The 13,128-nt window shown below is 33.7% G+C and overlaps 1 protein-coding gene across 2 annotated transcripts in view; it reads left to right on the top strand.

The window, feature by feature from the left end:
- Positions 1-13,128, top strand: part of LOC108744453 — a 119,621-nt gene that overhangs the window by 43,168 nt on the left and 63,325 nt on the right. The window contains exon 2 of one of the 2 annotated variants that reach the window (XM_018480236.2): positions 1,654-1,699. The exons of the other annotated variant lie outside the window; for it this stretch is intronic. The gene's annotated coding sequence lies outside the window, so the exon portion shown is untranslated. The remainder of the gene's footprint in view (positions 1-1,653; positions 1,700-13,128) is intronic. 2 annotated transcript variants of the gene reach the window in all.

The raw sequence follows: 13,128 nt of genomic DNA on the forward strand, positions 1-13,128 counted from the left end.
TGTGTGTGTGTCAGAGGCATGCATGTAGGTGCATTCTGCACGTGTAGCATCTTATACAGATCGGACAGATACGCATAGTTGCATATACATTCAAATGGACTGGATAAACAGTTAACTTGATGGTATTAGTTTTAAGTATCGTGTTATACAGTCGATTGCAAAAATAACGAAACGGTTAATGCCGACATCCGGTGAATGTGCATGGCGGTTTCATTTACTGAATTCTATTCTTTTGAACTCGATATCAAATCCAGAAGGCTCAGAATCATGTCAGGCCGTGCAGCTTTTGTTGCATGAAAAATAGCCTTTGTTTTCCTTTCGAAGGGATTTGAAGGCGAATTTGGAAGGTTTGTATTCTACAGTGTCTTGTACATGTATTGGTTTAGACAATACGAAGTATTTGCTTAGAAATTTTTAAAATATTAAGAAAATTTTAGTTCGGGTTTCTTTCTTGACCGACCGTTGGAGTCTCCCATAAGAAATTAGCAATGTGGTATCAGAATTACATCGTTTATTATTTGATTCAGTATTTCTGCATTTGTGAGTATGCTTCTTGTCTAGATAGATTAGGAGTATGTCGATTTGTAATTAAATTTGTTTTCTTTTTTTCATAATAATCCTGTTAGGTGTCAAATAAAAATGTATTTTTTTCAACTGGATTTCTAAAAGTTTTACTAAGGATAGTTAAAAAATTTGTAAAAAATTAAGTAAATTCAGGGGTAGAACTAAAGTTTTCTTCTTCCTTTCATGATAATCCTGTTAGGTTTTATATAAACTATTATTAAAATACAAATTTATAATTGCGATATTTCTTATACTATGATGTGATTTACTCCAAAAATTTTACTTAGAATGGTTAAAAATCAATCGTTTTATTATAATCGTCGTTTCCTTATAATGTGATAGTTATGTTCCTGAAAATTTTGAAATACAGCAGGACATATCAAGTGTGCAATTATGAAACCATTTTTAAATACTAATTTCAAAAATTTTGTTAGTACATATTGCTATTGGAAAATATATCTATACGAACTATTTGTTTTGAAACTGTTAAAAGATTAACAAAATTTTAGTTTGGGTTTCTCTCTTGATCGCTCATTGAACTCTCTCATAAAAAATTAGCAATTTGCTATTAAAATTGTATCATTTGTTATTTGATTTAGTATTTCTGCATTTGAGAGTATGTCTTTTACCTAGAATAGTCTAGAAATCTGTCGATTTCTAAATATGTATCTAAATTTTGAAATAAATGTAGAAAATCACTAAATTTTTTGTTGGATTCTTTCGTGGATGCGATTAAAATTGTGTCCTTTTTTTCACGATAATCCTTTTGGATTTCAGACGAGTTTAAAAATTCTACTAAGAACACACTTTACAAAATTAATAATTGCAATTTTACTAATCCCTAAATTATGGAGTTTTCGTGAAGGATTAATGTACAACAGAACATACCAATCATAAAATTACGTTTCTATTTAAAAAAAAAAATTGACAATCCAAATATTTTACTGTCTCTACCGGTTAATATTAACCAATAAATCCACACTGTGACTAATTTCTTTGTAAATGAGACATGAAACATTTCGGTTTTTTTCTTCATACAAAACGATTTGTCAAAGACACAAGTTAGTAACGATTACACATTTTTTTCAGATGTTCCCACACATGTTTACGATATATTTTAAAATCCTCCAACAAGGTAAGAGTATCAAATTAATTTGGCCTAATAAATAAAGTGTTACTTTCGAAATTACAGTTAAGTCAGGCTCCGCTGTATGCTTAAGCATTTAATCCTCGTTACGTGTATGCTATATTCATGTAATACAACTGCAGCCTCGTTTAATCTAATAAATGTCCACTCTTAACAAGTTTGATAAAAAAAAATGTCATTCACAGGTTTATGGTCGAATTAGAGAAGTGTGCTATGCATTCGATTCGTTCTTACAGTAATTCAATCTTATGTTCCGCTTTTAAGAAAGTCTTTTTAACAGAAAACCTACAGAAAGTTTAGTTTTCCTTTCTATTCTCTGAAATATTCTTACAGTAATTTGAAGAATCTTATTATAAAGAAGAGTTTCAACTTTCTTGTCTTTCTATTCTATCCGAGATGTTCATCATCATCGTCTTAAGGTCAACAGTCCTAAGACTGATGATTAGACCCGTACCGCGACTCTTTCCAATCCTGAGCTAATCCTCGTATCTCCCTAAAACTACAACATTACGGGTAACAATAGAGAAAACGATAGAAAAAAGAAAGAGTGCGTACATATGTTTAGTAGATTTAGAAATACCTTTAGACAATGTTAAAAGGGACAAGATGTTAAATATACTTAAAAACGTAGGGATGAGTTACAGAGATAGAAGAGTGATACTTAGTTTGTATAAAGAACAATAAGCAGTTATAGAGCTGGAGCTGCAACGTAGATAAGTAAATTTTAGGAAGGGAGTCAGACGACAGGGATGCACACTGTCACCGCTACTTTTTAATCTATACATCGAAGACGCGACCAACATCATTAAAGACAGTACAACTCTAGGGATAGATATACAGAGGCAAAAGATTAGTATGCTTAGATTTGGAGATGATGTATTAGCATCTAGCTAGGAGGAGTTAGAGAGAGATTTAAATAAAATGGAAGCGGTATTGACAAAAGAGTATTGTATGAAAATAAATAAAAGTAAAATAAAAAACTGGTATGCAAGGGAAGGAAAGGTAGGGAAAGAGCGAATATACAGATAGGAGACGAAAAAAATAGAAAAAGTGACTGATTTGAGGAATCTAGGAAGTCAGATAAGTCAAGACGGAAGGAGTAGTAGGGATATAAAGCAGATGATACCTCATTTAATTAATTAGTAATTGTAATTAACGTGGTATCGCATTTTTCGTACCCTTTACTTAAATTTTCTTAGTTAGAAAACTTCAAATAGAATAGCGAAATATTAGACAATTTTAGGGAAGAATTTTTATTATTCCACTAACTTGTTTTTTGTCGCCGAATCCTCTTTGTGGTCCTGACCTACATATTGTTAAGAAATTATTTTATGAGTTAAACTTTTACTATTACTACTTACTATTACTGTCTATTCCAAAAAAAAGTTGATGTATATATCGGTTTACGATATGCCATAAAACACTTGTTAATAAAAATAAAAATTCATTATAATCACTTTCTACATGCTAAATGCAATAAATTGTAATGTCGAGGTCAATTAAATTTGTCAAGGACGGCTTAATCTATAAAATTGCAAATTAGACTTGGGCAAACTTGATTGAATGCCATTTTGTGGATCAAAATCCGTAATAATGGAACTATTTGTTTGTACAAAAACGATATACTATAGCAATCCGTACATTTCATTCACATTTAGTAAGTAATACGTAAGGTACATCAAGATGGTTTTGAAATTATTAGATTGTGCTGTCAAGTATTCCGTGCTTTCACAATTCACGACTTTTGGAATTATAATTTACGAAATAAGCAATATAAATTTACTGTTATATCATACCTACACACACAGATTTAATACCTCTAAGAATGCTTAAGTCTGATGCTAATAAACTTCCAGTGCGTTTACAACAAGCAATATAAGAAATTCTTGACAACTAAGTATTTACAACATGGCGATAAAATACTTGTTCGTCTTCATTCTGTGTTTAATAATGTTCACTAGTATCTAACAGCTTTTTCACTTTTCTGGTATGCCTTTCAATACCTCTCAAGAATGAAAGCACATCTTCATGACTACTTTCGAAATAAAAGAACAGAAAGAAGGGCCCGTCAAAAACGATGCGACCAAAACATAGTCTTAAATATCAATGATCATCATAATAAGGTCGTCAGTCCTAAGACTGGTTCGACACGCACCTCCACTCTTACCTACCTTGAGCTAATTTTCGCATTTCCCTAAAACTAGAACAACCCACATCCTTAACTATTTGCGAACAGTAATCTAATCTAGGTCTACCTCTACCCCTCCTAACTACCGTTTCTGCCTCTAATATGTCTCTAATTAGACCTTCATACATGAGAAGGTGTCCTACCAACCTATCTCGCCTATTTCTTATTGACTTCCATAGAGTCCTCTGTTCTCTTACTTTTTCTACTACCTTTTCATTTCTAAAATTCTCTGTCCACAATATCCTCATCATTCTCCTGTATCACCACATTTTGCCATGCCCACTGTCCATGTTTCGCACCCGTACAACGCCGTGCTCCAAACATACACCTTTAACAACCTTTTTCGAATTTCTAAATTAACGGTTCGCGAGCATAGAAGTGACTTCTTTTTATTGAAGGCGACTCGATCCTGCGCTATCCTCTGCTTTATATCCCTACTACTCCTTCCGTCCAGATTTATCTGACTTCATGGATATATAAAATCAGCCACTTCCTCTAATTTTTCATCTCCTATCTTTATATTCGCTATTTCCCTACTTTTTCTTACTTTTATTTATTTTCATACAATACTGTTTTGTCAATACCGCATTTATTTACTTTTTTATTTATTATTAACCAGTTAATTACAAAATAATCCTACATAGGCGATTAATGCCTGATCGCAGGTCTGGTATGAAACAATAAAAATATAAACTCCTTAATATAAAATAAAACCTGATGATATTACGTAAAGAACTAAATGCCCTTTTAATGAAATCTACTTATTATCCTTTTCCCATTGTACCTACAGGAAAATGAACCAACAAATATTTTAATATATTTTCCGTTCCTTAATATACTATTTTTATCTGAATTATCCATTGTTTAATATTACAACATAACAAAACTATTTTAAATCAGATACAACACATTCAGTTTATTATAGGTATTTGTTCTTTTGGGATTGTGACTTTTTCATAAACTGTGCTTCTAATATTTTCATTGATATTTTTTGATATTCTGCGTCCATTACACAGTGTCCCACAATGAGAAAAATATATTTCGGTGCACGTTTTGTTGCAGCTATAAACAAACGATTTACTCTTATCGTAAAATTATTTTACAAGCGAACAAATTTATTAGGTATTGCCGTATTTTTAATCAGTTACAGTATTCTAAACTGATACTTATATACATTTTTAGTTCCTTGTTGCGTCCTTGCGTCCATCGCAGCGTGGTCCAAAGTTTAATAGTTTAATATTTCAAGACTGCTTCTTTTTCTTGTAACTTTTCGTTAATTAATCCTACTAATTATTAACTCTCTGGTTTTAATTTTTATTTGGACGATACGTGGTCGTATTTCCGCGATTTGTTACCACTGACAAGAGATATGTGCTCTCTCTCTCTCTCTTTTTCTCCGAAGTTCTGTTACGGACCCGTTAACGCAGCCATGCCAGTGAAAGGCTTTCTCTTTGTATGATTACAGATAGTTTATAAAATATTTGCAATGCAACACGGATCGTGCTTTCCAACCGGCTACATTATGCCAATAACACCGTGTCTTGTCCGCAATTGGAATTCACTGATGGTCAACTTTATATCTTTGGTGACGAACGGAGTCGATCTTGGTCACGAGATCATTTTGGAAATCATAAAATCAAAACCCCAAAAGTTTATTTTAGTTATTGTATTGTATAAAAATAAATCAAAGTAAAACAATGATACTGGTATGCAAGTAGAGAAAGAGTGATACATTTGAAGTAGCTAGGAGGTCAGATAAGTCAGGATGGAAAGAGTTGTAGAGATATAAAACAAAGGATACCGCAGGGTCGAGTCATCTTCAACAACACGAAGTTACTTCTTTGCTCACGAACGATTAATTTAGAAATTTGAAGAAGATTGTTAAAGGTGTATGTATGGAGCGCGACACTTTACGGATGCGAAACATGGACGGTGGGCGCGGCGGAAAATAAAAGGTTAGAAGCGTTCGTAATGTGGTGTTACAGGTGAATGATGAGAATACCGTTGATAAAGAAGGTTAGAAATGAAGAGGTATTAGGAAGAATAGGAGAACAGAGGACTCTATGGAAGTCAATAAGAAATAGGCGAGATAAGTTGGTAGGACACCTTCTCAGGCATGAAGGGCTAGTCAGAGACATATTAGAAGCAGAAACAGGAGTTAGGAGGGGTAGAGGTAGACCTAGATTAGATTATACAAATAGTTAGGGATGTGGCATGCTCTAGTATTAGGGAAATGCGAAGATTGACTCAGGACAGGAAAGAGTGGGTGTCCAACCAGAATTAGAAGTCACGTCTTTATGATGTTGATCGTGGTTATTGTACCTACAAAAAGAATTGTTGATATATTTTCGGTCATTATTTTTGAATCACGTATTTCCTCTGCAAGCGCATGCCTTTCTTCAGAAGTCGTTAATTAATTAAACGGTATACGATACAGTAAATCAATTTTTATAGATATAAAATGACCCAAACCATATCATTATCGTTTATATTGTTATATAAGTGTTTACATTTTCGTAAGAAAATCAAAAGGTAGAAACCAGAACAATTTCGCAATTTGGGACATCCCAATTACCATTCGGTTTATCGTTTATTTTGTTAAGGATTAGACGAGTACTAAAAAGAGAAAGCCATAGTTCAGATGATTGTCCCAATTTCAAAACCATTTTCTTAATGAATTTCTATTATACAATAAATAATCGCAGCGTCACGATTAGAAGGTTTCACACATCGTTTGAAGTAAAAGATACTTTGATCGGTATCATTACCGCTATTTACACGACAGTACCACATATTTTACTTATACCTTTAAAAAAACACAAAATTGTGGCCTGCTTCAGTGAACTTGGTTCAACCAACGAAAATATCTCAAATCTCTCACGTTAAAGGCAATATTTATGAAAACGAATACAATTTTACAATAATTTGAAATTGTTTATTAATTCTTAACAGATTGCAGCAAACTTTACCCCCAAGCACCATCACGTTTAGATGGTAGGTACATTTTGTTAAAATCGAGTCATTTCTTTTGCATTAATTAATGGTATAGTTTTTGTAATTAATAATAATAAATAAAATCAGAATTATGATCTGATTTAATCGTTAATGAAGTTTTTAATTTATTTGTTTACTGTATTTCTAAACGTATTAACATTCCTTTGCTTAGCATCACACTGAAACTTCTGATATCACAATTACGATGAAAGAAATAGTTCTTAAAGTAAAAAATATGTTGTTTAGTCTGCCGATTAAGAGATTTGATTCGTTTTATCTTTATCGATTTTGATAAATTTGGAAAGGGAGTTATTGATTTTAAATTATAATACACTTAGATTCGTTTTCGTTTCTGTCTGCTACAATTTATTAATTACATATTGGAGATTAATAAACTTCGGAAGGTGTCCTTTGAAGTATATAGTTCGCTATAGTATCTCTTAAAAGAAATTTTGTGTAGGTCGAAGGAATGAATGTCTAAATGTAGACAATGATGTCAAATAGCGTATTAATTATAGCTTTTCCGTTTTGAGACATTTGCTGCAGATACGATATCAACACCAGAAATAATATAGTACACTCCACCAATTGTAAATACACAGTAAACAACTTCTTTATTTGGTCCATAATCCTTCCGGTTTTTTTTTTAATTTTATTTTTGAATCCGGACCTGTTGTTTGACATTGCTGCAGATACGATATCAACAACACAATGAATATAATAAACTTCACTAATAGAAAATACTAAGGAAACAATTTCTTCGGTTGGTCCATAATCTTAACGATTTTATTTCATTTTATTTTTCAATCCGGACCTGTCGTTTGACATTATATTTCATGATAGGTTTTACCTGCGGCTTCGCTCGTGTTGATTTCCTATATAGGTGTGCGTCAAAGATTATCGACTACATAAAACAATTTTTTTATATCCCTCAGGAGCAGTATTTTTTTCAGGATAAAAGGTACCCTATGTCCGTTTATGTACCCCTGACAATTTGTGCAAATTAACGGAAATGCGTGTAATCCGTCATTGTATATAATTCCGAGGAAATGTATATAATTCCTAAAATCGTCTGGAAATGTGTAAAATAAAGGTAAAGGTCTAGATGATGGCCCCCACCCCCGAAGGGTGGGGGGATCGAAAGAGGAGGTCTCCCCCACCACTATGCTATAAAAAGTTCGTGGCGGTCTTACCCCCATAAAAAGTTATGGGGGTTCAAAGTTAATAAATATGCCAATTTTTAATACATTTCTAGGTATGTAAATATTTATATAGTCATTCTTAAACAATAAAGTCATATAAAACATTATTTAACTATCTTTATTAATAAGGTAGGTTAGCTTAGGTTAGGTTAGGTTATAGGATTTTGTTAAAGTGACTACCCTCTTTCGATCCCCCACCTCCACCAGCTTCTAAATATTTTTTTTATTGAATTTTATTTGAATTATAGTGTATGAAAATTGTCAAAATAATCAACTTTCAACCCCCATAACTTTTTATGGGGGTGAGACCGCCACGAACTTTTTATGGTACAGTGGGGGGGGTTAGGCCTCCTCTTTCGATCCCACCCACCCCTCCCCCTTCGGGGGTGAGGGCCATCGTCTAGACAATTACCAAAATAAATTATATTAAACACATTTCGTGAGAAATTTATCAGGCGATTTATTGTATTCACAGAGAAGTCTGATTCTTAGTTTACTAATGTGTTTTATTCATTTTATTCACAGAAAGCATTAGTTTTAGACATTTTTTTGTACAATATCGGAATTCCATATAATTCCTAGGAAATGGATAAATTTCCCAGGATATGTGTGTATTAAAAAATCTTTGAAACAATATTTTATAGATTTCCTAAATAGCCTTGGAGTTGCATACATTTCCTAGGAATTGTATACAATTCCTAGATGTCATACATTTCCGACAACATGTACAAAATTTAATGATAGGTTTATCATCATCATCACTATCATATCGTCATTGGTTGGTCTATAATCTTGCCAATTCCTCTTTCGAAATTACTTTTAAATCCGAACCTGTTGTTTGTCATTATATACACTTGTGAGTACCAATTAATTGCCAGGGGACCATATCCCTTTCTATAATAATTACTATTACTACTACTATTACTACGTTTCGGCCGCACTACGTGGAAGTTAGTCAATTATCGCAGAAACCAACATTCAATTATCATGAGAATGTGTATCGTCTTAATTCGCGCTTTAATGAATAAATAGGTGGATCTTCAGCCCAGACTGCCGTCAATTGTTGAGTTAAGAAAGAAAGGTCAATGATTTCTCATAACCAATAACTCAAGGGAGATGTAGCAGCAGCAACGGCTACAGCAGTAGTTGTAGTAACTACGGAATTGGCATCGCAAGATCGAGAAAACTTTCATCTCAAGCAAAAACGTGAACGTGGTTTCTTTTTTTTTTTTTTATTTCGTCGAGGCGACGAAGCTTTCTACGAGAAACGGAGGTTGTTATGGTACTGGTTTTAATCATATGAGATTCTTCCGAACAAATTACCATTTTCAATCAGTACGTCGTTTGTTAAACACTCTCATGACAGCAGGATTTTCAAAAAGAACCAAAATGTTAGAAGTATATCTTATTGTCTTTTTTATGATAGTGTAAAATGTGTTAAAGAGAATGGATTTTGGAGAGTATGTTGGGTACAGTCTTCTATTTTATATTGCCTTACTTACATGATAATTTAAAATTTCTGGATTGTGCGTTGGTAGTAACAATAAGAAGATGTAGTTCTTTTCTTTGATAGAATTGTTTCCTAGATAAAGAGATCCGAAATTTCCTTCCCAAGGTTAATATTTGTTTTTCCACTCTTTCCTCAAACTAGAACATCCCACATCCTTAACTGTTTCTATAATCTGAGAAGGTGTCCAACCAACTTATCTCTCCTATTTGTTATTGACTTCCATAGAGTCTTCTGTTCTTCTATTCTTTTTGATACCTTTTCTTTTTTGACCTTCTCTATCCACGGTATTCTCGTCATTCTCCTGTAACACCACATTTCGAACGCTTCTAACCTTTTATTTTCGGCTTCGCCCATCGTCCATGTTTCGCATCCGTACAACGCCGCACTCCATACATACACCTTTAACGATCTTTTTCGAATTTCTAAATTAACCATTCATGAGCAAAGAAGTAACTTCCACCCTGAGTTATCTGACTTTCTAGGTACCAGTTCAGCCACTTCTTCTAATGAATTCTTGGTCTTCTGTTTGCTTTTTCCATACTTCCCTTGCATGCCAATATTTCTGTTTTCCTTTTAATTATCTTCATTAAAAACTGTTTTGTTAATACCCCTTTCATTTTAGTTAAGGGTATCTCTAACTCCTCCTTGCCAAGTTATTAATTCTTTTACTTTTATGTAGGTAGTTCTTTATTTGGGAAACCAAAGGTAGCATTTGTTTATCAAAGAACTAATCCCTTTTTTCTATTTTCATCCTATTATTTTTCTGTCCTGTCACTCAATTTCATGTTGAAATTCCTGGAGGATGATCGGACGCTATAGGGAGAAATTGGCTTATTAAATGCAGTTTCTACTTACCTAGAGATGTTACGTAAAAGCTATCTACATTTAAGATAAAATAATGAACTGATGTCGAGATTTTGGTAATTCTAATATGGAAATAGTTAAGGTCATTTCTGGAAGATCGCCAAAATGCGAATTGGAGATACCTTCCTCTCCAAAGCAGTGGTGCAGTCGTTTCTGCTTTCTTTTCTTGCAGATGGCAAGAAACTAAGAATGAAATAACGAAATCATTAAAAGAAAATTTTCAAACATTAAAGATCCTACTGAAATTACGAGTTGGACGTCCCAATGAATTCACCGAGAAAGACCATCAACAGTCATTTGGAGAATTGGTTTTGCATGAAACCTTAAATCCGTATATCGGAAGAAACGTTGCTGTCTCTGTTCGCCGTGACTGGCATGTAATTAGAAAGAAAGTCAATCGAAGAAGGTAAGATGGATGATTCCGGCATAATTGACACAGAGTCAGTGTGGTATATGGTCCTCTCGCTTATCTCCATACCACACACTTGTAGTGCATTATGTGAATGTATTTACGTGCACGTCTTCGTTAGATGGTCATGATGAGACCATGTACCATGATGGGTACGCCGTTTGATGAATAATTTCACTTTCCGTGGGTATTATTGTTACCTCACGTGAAGCTGGAAGAGTTCGCAGGAGGAGGCAACAGCGGCGGCGGCGACGGCGATGATGATGTCCGCGGCCAGCTGGGCATCAGCAGAAATCGCAGGAGGCGATGAACATACAATCGCAGCGTGTGTGCGACGTTGCCAAACGATAAATACCTCTAATTGTAGTGAATTTTCACGTAATTGTCCATTTGCTAACGGCATTTCTATCTGAATGCGAACCCAGAGCTTGTGTAAGAAATATAAGATCGGCGTAACGATTATAATTAAAATTCAACCGTTATTAAATTATTGCTTTGAATGGGACCGGAATTTTCTTCTGTGCTCTTCCGATTGTATAAATTGAAATACTTTTAATAGGTGATGGTTGCGTATGGTAGTAAAACCATATGTATGTAATGGTAAAGCGGTCGGGATCGTGTCTGACATAATGCCCACTTAATTACCCTACAGTTATCAAAATTGGGGTATTTTTTTTAAATAATAAACTCAATTGGAGCAACGGGTACTTAGAGAATTTGGGCAGCAACGTAAAGACGTAAGAACTGTAGTTACGTTGCGTTTGAATGAAATTTAAGTCGAATTATAAATCGCAAATCGAAATCCAATTACGAATCCTGGGAGATACCCTGGCTAATTTGTACAACATATTAGGTCAATCTGGTCGGGACCCAACAATTCGTTCTACAAAAGGTGGATCATTCCCGACTGGAAATTAGAAGCAGGTTAGGTTAGCCCGATATATGTGAAGACCTAATAAGGCTGTCCAGTTTAAGGAATTCCCAGTGAGGTCCTAATGAGGATTGAATAAAGATATCCGTAATAAGAATATACTTGTCAGGTTCAAATCAGGATGTCCACGGTGTATCCTGTCAAAGTAAAAAAATTGATGAAATCAAGTTTTCCACGCTAGGATCTTATCAGGATTAGATCATTTCATGCTTTGCAGGGTAAATATAATTAAATTCTGATCAGGACTTAAGTATCATCAGATGGCAATCCAAGAGAAAATGGATTTTCCTTCTTGTTAAATATCAATTACAATTTTACCAGTCTTTTTATACGATGTCAAAAAAACTTTATCAATAAATCTATGGTTATATTAAAACTGGCCTATTTTAATAATAAATTTGCAGTCAGGTTTTGATAGGGAATTGAATTGAATTTCCCTATCAGGTCCTAATTTTTATTTTCTTATCAGGTCCTTCTTAAAAAAATGCGCGACAGTTTTACTCATATAAACATAGGGAAGTCCTTGTCAGGACCTTGTATGAATCGAGGTTATACCCTGTTAGGTCCACGATCATAATTTCTAGTCGGGTTTAAGACACCCTGATATGCCCCTTATAAGTCAACCTGTTCAGGGCCACATAGGGTATTCCAATCAGGATAAGGTGATCAGTTTTGAGCCCTAATTAGGGCAGATCGGCTGTCCGAACCCATCCTGATCGGAGCCCTGATACTTATTTTCTACTCGGCTAAAGTAAGGAAGACCTAGATTGGATTATTTGCCTTTTGGATTTGTTTTTACCGACTATGCTGGTACAATCTCTTGAAAATTTTTCAGTAAACACATGCAAAATTTCATTTGTTTATTGTGTGTAAGATAATACAAAGCGTAACTACTATTTTTGAAGGAATTACAGATATTTTCTGAACAAGATGATACTCCTTGTTTGTGAAGTAAGTAGTTATTTACACCGAAAAGTTTTGGAAAGTTAACATTTTTCATCCACATATACTATTCTAATGGAATGTTGTTTTGAATACTTAGCTAAAAGCTGAAGAAAATATTTTTATTTTCAAATAAGAAATTCAATTTCTGTTCCATTTTCTTATTGTTGTTAGGACAAATACATTTTTCTACACAAAACCACTTTCTTTCTTCATTGACAGTTTTTACACAGTTCTCTGTTGAGCATAATTCAATTGTTCCGACTTCTGAAGGAGTTTCTTTAACAACAATTATTGTTGTAGTTATTCTATTGACTAACAAAAGTAACTTTAATTCTATTTTGGTCTGTCGTTTTCGTTAAATACTTGGCTATTGT

This window comes from Agrilus planipennis, unplaced genomic scaffold (assembly GCF_000699045.2).
Source record: "Agrilus planipennis isolate EAB-ADULT unplaced genomic scaffold, Apla_2.0 scaffold6, whole genome shotgun sequence".
Classification (NCBI taxonomy): Eukaryota; Metazoa; Arthropoda; class Insecta; order Coleoptera; family Buprestidae; genus Agrilus; species Agrilus planipennis.